Genomic DNA, 11,287 nt, shown 5'->3' on the forward strand with positions numbered 1-11,287 from the left:
CTATGATTCTATGATTCTATGATCCTACTCATACAGGCACATTTAAAAGGTTTGCTGGACTCATCATAAGTATGCTATACCTTGCAAGTGCAAAGAACAGAGACATCGGCATTTTTTTGAATTAGAGCAAATAAAGGTTAGATTCAAAATATGCAGGATTTTGCATAAGCTGAGAGCAGTTCAGTGGAGCACAGAAACTAATGCCACTGGCTCTGGTCCTCTATGGTCAGAGAAGCAGTAGCCTACAGGGGTTGTTGGGACAGAAAGTGTCTGGAAATGTCCAGTCTAGGAAGAGCTACCATCTACACAAGCCTCACATACATAGTGATTGAAGTCTCCAGGAGAATTAAATGAAACTACCTGCACACCTCCTCAATATTAATCTGGCACCAAAACTTAAATACCTCTCCAGTCAAATCCTACAATGCTTTAAAGACATAAAGCTACCAGTCCAGCCCATCGCACCCTATCCATGAACTCACATTTAACCAGACTCCGCTCATTTCTAATCTTAACCAGTTTCCTTACTTATTCTGTCAGCTATTCCATGCCAAATTCAGCTGAATGCTATTTATCCTTAAGCATGTCTTAAATTTAAAAAAAAAAAAAAAGTGTGTGATCTACAGACTTTTTTACAGGATTAACACAATTATCAAAAAGCTTTATCTTCCTCGTTACCACAGATTTCTCCAAACCTCTCAGCATATTAGCAAACACATGCTACCTAATGACCCCAACTGGGATTGCAACTGGGACAACAGGGTTTCCACTGGACACTGACAGGTGGAGTTTGGATTTTGGTTTTCTAATCATTCATTTCTCACCATCTGTAGCCCTATAACCTCTTACCTTCTTGCTCACCAATAATGGCAGGGTTTAAGCCTGTCTGGGAAGCTGGAGGGAGGAAGAACCTGCACTTCCAAGAAGCCATCTCCTGCAGCACAAATGGTGCAGAGAAACTTCAGCCTCCGGTGGTACAGCGACAGAGCAGGTCTGGTGGAGGCAGAACCCAGCCCGCCTTTTGGTTCCTGTCATTCACAGCCGCAAACTCAAGTGCTACCAGCTGTGTGAGCTCAGTCAAGTGCAACTTGGAAAAGCCTTAGGGTAGCCATTGTAACTTGTAGATCTTCACCTGATGCACCAGTCACTGTATGTTGCTTTTGAGAGAAATACTCTTGTCTCTAGAAGTGTCTTAATATTAAAATCTACAGATCTAAAAGAGCTAGAAAGCTTTGAATTGACAGGAAAAAAAAATCCCTGTTAAGTTGACACTAGCAGTTATTCTATCAGCACAGGGCAAATATGTTTGTTCTGATCCAGGTTGAACCCTGTCTGCTTCTGTGTTCCCCGAGTGGCTGCCAGACCTTCTCACAACTGGTGCTGAACAACTTTTTTTCTCTTTTTTTTTTTTAAAGGCTGTCCAAGAACCAAAGCAACAGAGCAAAATGAAAGTTTGGGAAGATGATAAAATAGTGTCAGGGTCTCCTTTCAGGACAATGAGTGAGAATGAATTCAACCTGAAGTATTTTTTTGCTCTTGCTGTTAATACAAAATGTGAGCATAGCCCTTGAGAGGTCATCTCTGAGCCAGCCTTTACAGGAGGATATGACTAAGGCACAAGCCATCAGGAAACAGCAGGCTCAATCACCACATCACTAAGACAACATGGATGAATCACCCCCCATCTCTGTGCTGCAGCTTCCTCCAGGTAAACAGAGACAATGACACTCACCTTTGTAAAGGAAGTTTATGATCAGCAATATGGAGGCGTTACACTGAAAATAATGAAGAGTTTCTCTGCAGGGGGAGCGGAATTATAAACCTAGAAACTCTCCTAGATGCTTAACATTCTCAATGGAGAAACACCAATGCTATTTCCACTGGATGGCATGTAAGGTTGATGTGGGAAATGTGAAATGAAGCCTCAGTGGTATTGGCCTTTCCCTTTTCCAAAGATGCATAGAACATAACTCCCTAAAATCTCCAAGAAGGGGATTTCAACATTTCAAAAACTTCTAACATACAAAAACCCCCTATTTGTGAGAATCCTGATGTATATCAACATCAGTGTTGAGTATCTAGAATTAAAAGCAATTTATCTCAGAGAAGCAAATTGGAAGATTATTTCTGGTTTCAAATGTTTCTCCCTTCAAAGAAGCAATTTCCTAGCTCATTATTCCAATTCCAGTACTTTTGCTTCTGCCTATAACTGTGTAAAGACATTTTAAAGCTTTAATTCATTTTGCAATTCTAAATAGCTTCCCTTAATCGCTCATGTCAAACACCTATTTCACATTTTTAAAAAATTTATAAAACAATTCTGTGCTGTCAGGAGGAAAAAATTTCTTAGCATTCAGATTATTAACTGCATGCAAGCTCCCCATGCTAATGTGTTTCCTATCGTTCACTTCTGGCAGGAAACTATTTATAAAAGGCATAACATTCATACAGTAATTTAGTGTTTGCATTCATGGTACATTTTCTTGCCATTCCCTCAGCTAAGGTACAGAATTCACCAAGCTACCCAATTTGTTTGGAGGGGTTTCTCACTGCCAGATGCCATGCTGAATGCTCCATGTCACTGAACAATGGTAAGGGCAGTAGCATAGAAGACAACTGAGGTTGTGTCTGTCAGCTTGACTGATGTCTTTGCATTTTCACCAAACACAAATCCACACAGCTAAGTGAAACTAACAAGCTTGCAATGTACTGCCTTGTACTTCCATTAATAGCTGTGTGATTAATTGGTTACAGCCCACTATATGAGAACATACCCGATTAGGAATTCTACTTAAAGAAAAAGGAAATGGATCAGGATTGGGTTGCGGGCCAAGAATTTTCAGCAATTCATAAGTTCTTAAGGTGAATGAAATGGAGCGAAAAACTAAAACAGTTTCAAGTAAGACTGAGATATGGGGATTCAACTCTAGTCTCACAGGACTCAGTAGACCTTGAGCCTAAATAAATATATACATTTGGCAGTCCATGGAAAATAAGACAGCCTAATTCTGCAGTCCTCGTTTAGACGCGCTTGTAACCATAGGGCCAGAAAGGCAATGACTAACTTCCCATCACCTCATATAGGGACAAACATCATCTACTAACTCTCACAAGAGTTTTTCTTAAACAAGATTCTAGGACTGGACCTTAGTTTATTTATGGCTGATGGGGCTTTGATAACCTTATTCCCCTTCCCAGAAGTATTTATTTCAGACCAGATGACTACCTGACATCTAAAAGGCTAGCTTTGAATTGGGATATTATCAAACATATTATCATCAACTACTGATTAGACATTTAGAATAAATCCTTTTGCTCTAAGTTTAATGTGGAGTTGCAAGGCCAGGTGGAGACGTTCCACAAACTCTGAAAGATAGGTTAAAAGGTACCAGGTTGCACTGCAGAATTTCACAGGGCTTAACTACCTTCCACCGACAATTTCAGTCTCCATTTTTGGGTAACTGAAACTCTCTCTCCCTTTATGCTCAAGTATTTTGTGCTGAATACAGATGGGAATATTTTTGCCGGTTCCTTCCAGGTGGAAACACAAAAATTACTAATGGGACTCCTGCTAGAAATTTGAGTCAGACGTCAGATGTCTTTTGAATGGAGAACCTTTGTTTTATAAGCCTTTCCTATTTGTGGGCCATCATGAGTGCCCTTCTGTGTACAACATTGAAATGGCAAATTCTTGGGGCTTTTAAAATAAAACAAAGGAAGAAGCAGTCTGTTGCTGTTCCCATACAATTCCACAGTACTGCAGTACCTGGCTTAAACCCCAGACCAATGATCTATTCACAATGTCAGTTTTTAAGCCCTCCCAGCTTTCAAGATAGGATGAAGCACAGTTCAGCTATTCCAATTGATTCTGATGGTATTATGGGGACACCGGTACTAAAATTCTTTACAGTGAATAATAGTTTTGATTCTGAAATCCCAGACAAGGTGTTTGGACAGTACAGACATAGCCAGCATAAGTCCTAACAAGTTTTATATTTTTTCTTATGTTTTCCAAATTGCAATATATTCTTGGTATGTTCTAACATTCAGGAAGCCCATGTCAGCTCCTTGTAAAATCTGGAGTACCCAGATCTTCACAGTACAAAATACAGATGACGCCAATCCTGCCCAATTTGCTTTCCTAAGTCATCATATATAAATCCCTGGCTATGATGCTACATGCATGAGTAAAGATCAGGCCTACCACAGTCAGACCATCAGTAAGCTACCAGACCTGTTCAGCCCTCACCAAAGCTGACAGGAATCCTTTAATGTACAGCAAAGTAAGTCCTAAATATAGTTTTCCTCTAGGTTTGACCTACAGATCTGTATGGATATAGGAGACTATCCTGCACTAGAGGAACTTTTGTATTATACACTGTGAGGAAGAATTTATCATTCGCGTATCTTGCCGATTGGTGCATGTGCCCCCTGTGCTTCACTGCTCTGTAAAAAATCCACAACAGACTGTACTCAGGCTTTCTTCCAATACTGCAGTCTTTAGGAATTAGCAATTCGTGCCTTCTTGAGCTGCTTCTTTAGTTCTAAATACTTGAGTTTGTTTTGGGGTGGAGTTTTCTGAAAGCCTTGATGGCCAGTTTCATAGCAAGAGTCAGACCCGGGAGTAAGCTAAGAAAGGAAGACAAACAAAGCAAAATATAAATTCAAGGCATCTCTATGTTCAGTACCACGAGATATACAGAAAACCAGGAGAATTATTCTAAGTCAGATGAGATAGTGTGGCCAGACAGATTCCTAGAAACCCAGACCTGGGGCACCACTAATCTAAAAATACACCACTAATTTGGTTCTGTTCAATACATTACGTCTTAAATGTATCTTCCAGTGATTACTGGCATTGTGCTACAAAAGTTCTATACAAAGGAGACTTCTTGTCATACTAAACCTTAAATTTTAACAAGGACATCTTAATATTTAAAGGTATAACGATTTCTGAAGAAAGAGCAGCATCATTATGAAGCAACCCATATCCCCAGCGGATTCTAGGGTACCTTGCGTAGTGCCTTGTATTTAATAGCACCGTGTAATTACCAGTACTTGTTGAAGTCAGCATATATTCTCAAATGCCTGTGCTTGAAAGGGTACATAATTATAATGTCTGTGTTGTTGCCAAGTCTAAAAGCCAGAAGTACAGACTGCTGACAACAGAAACTTGTTGCTGGAACCAAGCAATCATGACCATAATCTTCTGGCAAAAGCAGCTACATATGTAGTACTTCGGATGCTTATTTTGTGGCATGACTGATTGAGACAATAGTAAAAAGCATTGTCATGGGATATTAAAATGACAATTGGTGTTAAAAGTGACTCTATGGATGCATCAGTGCTACTATTAAGGATGGACAGAAAACATTTGTCAAACTCACAGAATGAACTTTAATGAAGCTGCTTGGTAGAAAGCATTCTTTTAAGAGGAAACTGGAAAGGCCAGATGTAATATATGAAAAGCCACATTCTACACAGATGCACTGAAGTTGTATATAGTACATCAAGTTTTTGTATTGCTAATTATCTTGAAGCACTATAGAGGCAAATTAACTAATTTTCCATACATTATCACACCTAGGCTCCTAGAATACACTTCAGGTCAGTCTTGCACAATCTTCCAAAAAGAACTGAGTTGAGATCTAAGAGGCCATTATTCAGTGCTGATAATCAAACACTCAGGAATTAACTGATTTCTATTTAATCTCATTTAATCTATTGATGCCTTATAATTAATTCCGAGATTAAACTCTAAATGTATTATTGATAGCAGAAGCAAAATGGTTTTAATGCTACCTCTTCACTGGGCCAGATTTAAAAGTGGAACTGTCATGTATGTTTCTTCTACTGAGAACAATACAGCAAATTGCAACTATGAAGCTGCATCCTGTGGCCAAACTTAGGGTCCAATTGTCCAGCTACCTACATCCAAAAAATTCAAGCTACAACTACCATATGTAAGTATTTAATCTAAATCACTCTTATCATGTATTCTGCCAATGTTTTGTTCCAGAATACACCTATACTTTTTCAGCGGTTACTTACTGTAAGCCATATGCTAAGCATATACCTAAACTCCAACTACTTGCATGGTTTTGTCAAAATATCTTTAGGTTTCACATTTGGGCATTTCCCATTTTGCTTCTCTTCCCCCAGAACATCATAACCATCTTTTGGAAGGTCCTGTTGGATATGGACTTGATGGTCATTGCCTAAGCAGCTTGTAAGTAATTCTCTCAAGTTCTGTTTTAACAGAGCACCTACAGTTATTAAACTTCGTATTTTTCAAATCTTCATATTACTGCTTTAGTCTACTGCTACAGCATCTGCACTGTAACAAGAAAAACGCTCTCCTTACAGGGTTCTTTAAAGGTATGGGATATCCTGACAACTAGAATATACGGGCTTAACTCTATCCTTTCTTGCAACTCCCATAATGTTCAATAAACTGCACATTATAGAGGTACCTGAGCTAGCAACACTGTAAGAATTAATATGGCAGCATACTAATTCACATACTGTATGTGAGATCCAGAGATGCTAGCTCCAATCCCTACTAGAGGCAGTAGAGCTGTAATAACAGTGCTGTTTGTGGGCTAATTATGCTTGCATTTCAGAAGACTAATGACTTTGAGTAGAGCCAAGTTCGGTATCTTTGCACAGTGATGTACTTCATGGATATATTTCGTTCTTTCCTCCACCTTCCCACACACATTTGCCTGAATTAAGACACTATATACTGATGGTTTTACCTGTAGCCAAAATTTCCATATGGTAGAGAATTCTGCTCGAATATATAACACTACTCTAGAGAGAAACAGAAGCAGAAAGAAACAGAAGAATTGTTTTTGTAACAATTATTAAAATCTCATGGTTTGCAAAAAGTCCAAAACATGATTTCTGTTAAGAATCAGTAGGAGTTAGTTCAAGCTTAGCCTGACAAGGAAAGCATTAAAAACAGCAATTATGGTAGAAACTATTTAAAGCTAGTATTTAGTTTTCTAAAAGCATTCATTTATTCACACTAATGATGCCGTATACTACCCCATCTGCTACAAAAGCTGATAATCTTTGATGAAAACCCACTCAGGTTTGTTACAGTGTACATGGGACGGCTATTCTGGTTGAAATTGTCCAAAATCTTAACATTAATTAGAAAAATGAAGTAAAATGCCAGTAAATATAGAAAAAAAGGTATGCATTGAACAGCAATGGAAGTATTTATGTCCCCATGCGCACATCTTTAGGTATCAATTCAGAATGCACTTATCTGGCCAAAACAGTTATTAAATATAAGGTAATGCATATTCTACACCTTTTTCCATGTTTGAAATCTGATTTCCCAAATGTCTGGAATTTTTGTATAGGGCTTTTCTGGCCTGGTTTGCCTTTTTTCCTTTCTTTCAGCCAATAAAGCTTGTTCTAAGAAAACACGGAATTAACCGAAGAAATGAGAGACTCAAAGCCAACTTCAGTTACTTTTGTATTTGTTGCAAAAACTGAGTCAGAAAGCAAAACCAAAGAAATCCAGTCAATTTTTGTTTGAAAGTTCCCCACAAAATGACATTTAAAGAGGCTGAGTTTTGGGACTACCTGCAATAAAGTTCTATTCAATCTCATACCAGTGTTAAACAAGCACTATTCTACCAGCTTCCCTTCTCAATGGTACAACAGAGAACCTCCAGATAGATGACTTTAAGAAAACAATAACAACTTTCTATACTGAAGAGGAAAATTACTTTTGGGTTGAAATTAAACAGAAACAGGGAGAACTGAGAATATGGATTTGCAGTTTTGTTAGACTAAGGGGTCAATGGCAATTTCTCTCACACATAGCTTAAGCTGCTGACATATAACAAAAAATAATTTTGACTGCTGCCAAATGTTGCCTTTACATAGCTGTACTACTTACACTTCACTAAACCCCCATCATCTTTTAAAATGCTGCTCTATAACATTTTATTGCATTTAAATCGGAAGTAAACAGTCCAGTATAGCAAAGAATCAATGACATTTTTAAATTATTTTACATATGTAGTCTTGAATATTCTATAAATTAAGTCAAATGAATAATATTGATTTGAATTTAAACACATGTGATGGCAGTTCACATTACAGAGGACTGGAGAAGACCACCAGTATGGTTAAAGTGTTCGGTCTTTTTCCTTCTGAACTGTAGGGCTTTATCTTCCTATTGATTTTATTTAATGCATCATTAATTATTCATGGTTATTTCTAATTCATCAGTAATTATTATTATTGTTTCCTCTAATCTTTGCATTTAACAGACCAAATAAATCTAGGATTTTCTTGGTAGTTACCCCAAGAAGGTTGCAATCGATGAACCAACTCAATGTATTTGTTTTAATGTAACCTCTGCACTCTAAAACTGAAAGAGACTGCTTCTGGAAGTGCAATTCAAAATAAAAATCATCACTTTTTGATTAAACAACCTGTGCTGGTTTTGGCTGGGATAGAGTTAATTTTCTTCATAGTAGCTAGCATGAAAACAGCGGTGATAAGACAGGGATGTTTTAGTCACTGCTGAGCAGAGCTTACACAGAGTCAAGGCCTTTTCTGCTTCTCACCCCACCCCACCAGCAACTAGGCTGGGGGTGCACAAGAAGCTGGGAGGGAACACAGCCGGGACAGCTGACCCCAACTGACCAAAGGGATGTTCCATACCATATGACATCATGCTCAGCATATAAAGCTGGAGGAAGAAGGAGGAAGGGGGGATGTTCAGAGTGATGGTGTTTGTCTTCCCAAGTAACTGTTACACGTGATGGAGCCCTGCTTTCCTGGCGATGGCTGAACGCGAGGCCTGACCACCTGCCTGCCGATGGGAAGTAGTGAATGAATTCCTTGTTTTACTTTGCTTGCACGAGCGGCTTTTGCTTTACCTGTTAAACTGTCTTTATCTCAGCCCACGAGTTTTCGCACTTTTACCCTTCTGATTCTCTCGCCCATCCCACCGGGGGGGAGTGAGCGAGGAGCTGTGTGGGGCTTAATTGCCGGTTGGGGTTAAACCACGACAGTCCTTTTTGGTGCCTAACGTGGGGCCTCTTCAGCACATGTCACGTCCTCCTTTGGGGATATTCCAAAATCTTTGCCTTCTGGCCAGTCCATGATCACTTCCAAGATTCCTGGGCGACTGGGGTTTCCTATTCGAGCCCGTTGTGTGATCAGCGCAACCCACTTACTCAGGGCACTAGGAGGAGCTGGGCTTCAGTACCAACCACTTCCGAAGCAGCTCAAATCCCTTCATACACTGCCAATATCTCTTTCTCAGTTGGAATATAGCGGGCCTCAGATCCTCTGTATCCCCGACTGTAACCCTAAGGGTCGACCTTGAGTATGCTCTGGTGCTTTCTGCCAGAGGCTCCAGGTAGGGCCATTCTCCCCGGCTGCGGTGTAGAGTGGATTTTTTACATCTTGCCCTTCCCAGACTGGCCCAAGGGCTACTGCATGAACTCTCTCCCGTTTAATTTGTTCAAAAGTGTGTGGTTGCTCAGGGCCCCACTTGAAATCATTCTTCCTGGACGCTTGATATAAAGGGCTTACAAGCAGACTGTAATTTGGAATGTGCGTTCTCCAAAAACCCACAACACCTAAGAAAGCTTGTGTTTCCTTTTTGCTAGTTGGTGGAGACAGAGTTGTTATTTCGTTGATCACATCCATTGGGATCTGACAATGTCCATCTTGCCATTTAATTCCTAAAACTGGATCTCCTGTGCAGGCCCCCGAGCTGCAGGAGCTGCTGGTGGCCGTGTGGCTGCAGTGCCCCGCCATCAGCAGGATCTACATAGTGGGGCACAGCACCGAGTTCTTGGTCATCGAGGTCTGCCCCGGCGAGCATGAGCCAGAGAACCGGAATTTAAATACGTTGGGAATATGCATGGGAATGAAGCCATCAGAAGGGTGTTGCTCATCTTCTCGGCTCAGTACTCATGTAATGAATACCAGAAAGGAAATGAAACTATCAGCTTGATCCATAGCACGCGTATCCACATCACGCCACCTTTGAATCCGCAGGGCTTTGAGAAGGCAGCATCCCAGCCTGGTGAACTTAAAGACTGGTTTGTTGGTTGAAGTAATGCCCAAGGGATAGACCTAAACCAAAATTTCCCTGATCTTGATAGAATAGTCTATGTTAATGAGAAAGAAGGTGGCCCAAAGAACCATTTCCTGAAAAACATGAAAAAAGCCATGGACCAGAATCCTAAGCTTGCTCCTGAAATGAAAGGTGTCATTCACTGCATTATGGATATTCCCTTTGTGCTCTCCGCCAATCTTCACAGAGGAGACCTCACTGCAAACTATCCTTATGATGAGACTCGGAGTCGCAGTACTCATGAATACAGCTCCTGCCCCAGGGATGCTATTTTTCAAAGCCTGGCTCACAGTTATTCTTCTTTCAGTCCTGCCATGCCTGATCCAAACAGGCCACCGTGTCGTAAAAATGACGATGACAGCAGCTTTGTGGATGGAACAACTAATGGCGGTGCATGGTACAGCATCCTGGGAGGAATGCAGGATTTCAATTACTTCAGCAGCAACTGCTTTGAAATCACAATGGAGCTGTGAAAAACTCCCACCTGAAGAAACTCTGAAGGGCTACTGGGAGGACAACAAGAACTCCCTTATCAATTACATTGAGCAGATTCATCGAGGAGCGAAGGGGTTTGTTAAAGATCTCCAGGGCAATCCAATAGCAAATGCTACAATTTCTGTGGTGCTTACTTGCCGGTTGGGGTTAAACCACAACACAACCACATCACCTAAATGAATACAATTTTATCCATCCCACTGAAGTAATTTGTATCACTGAAAGCTTCATCACTACATGTTTGCAATGACAATGTTAAAAATTGTTTAAAGAATTGTCATTGCAAACAAAGTTGCTGCTCAGAAGCAGTTAGCTAAGCACCCGGTACCAGTGTTCCCTGAGAGCTGAAGTGGACTTCTGTCAATGTTGCATCTTCTGCAAGGAGAACAATTTCCTTCTCAATGGAAGGAATTTCCTTCAACCAGTCCAACCTAATTAATTAAATATACTGGAACTTAAAAAAAAAAAAAAATTACCCTCAATCTATTCTTTTAATCTTTTTACAGCCTTAAAAATCTGCTATTTATGAAACATTAAAGGGTGCAATGTTTAAGAAAAAGTTATGTTATTTGCAAATAATACTACCTTTGTTAAAACCATTTTTAGGTTCAAACCATCTTTTTTTTTCCTTCCCACATATGTAAAGGAGGTCCTCTTGCAAAACAAAAAAAG

The 11,287-nt window shown here is 39.9% G+C and overlaps 1 pseudogene across 1 annotated transcript; it reads left to right on the top strand.

Moving 5' to 3' along the window:
* The first annotated feature begins 9,745 nt into the window (after positions 1–9,745).
* Positions 9,746–10,795, top strand: LOC104070454 (annotated as a pseudogene). The gene has a single exon (XR_683469.1). The product of XR_683469.1 is annotated as a carboxypeptidase E pseudogene (transcript).
* Positions 10,796–11,287: the final 492 nt, after the last annotated feature.

This window comes from Fulmarus glacialis, unplaced genomic scaffold (genome assembly GCF_000690835.1).
Source record: "Fulmarus glacialis isolate BGI_N327 unplaced genomic scaffold, ASM69083v1 scaffold3340, whole genome shotgun sequence".
In the NCBI taxonomy this organism is placed as follows: domain Eukaryota; kingdom Metazoa; phylum Chordata; class Aves; order Procellariiformes; family Procellariidae; genus Fulmarus; species Fulmarus glacialis.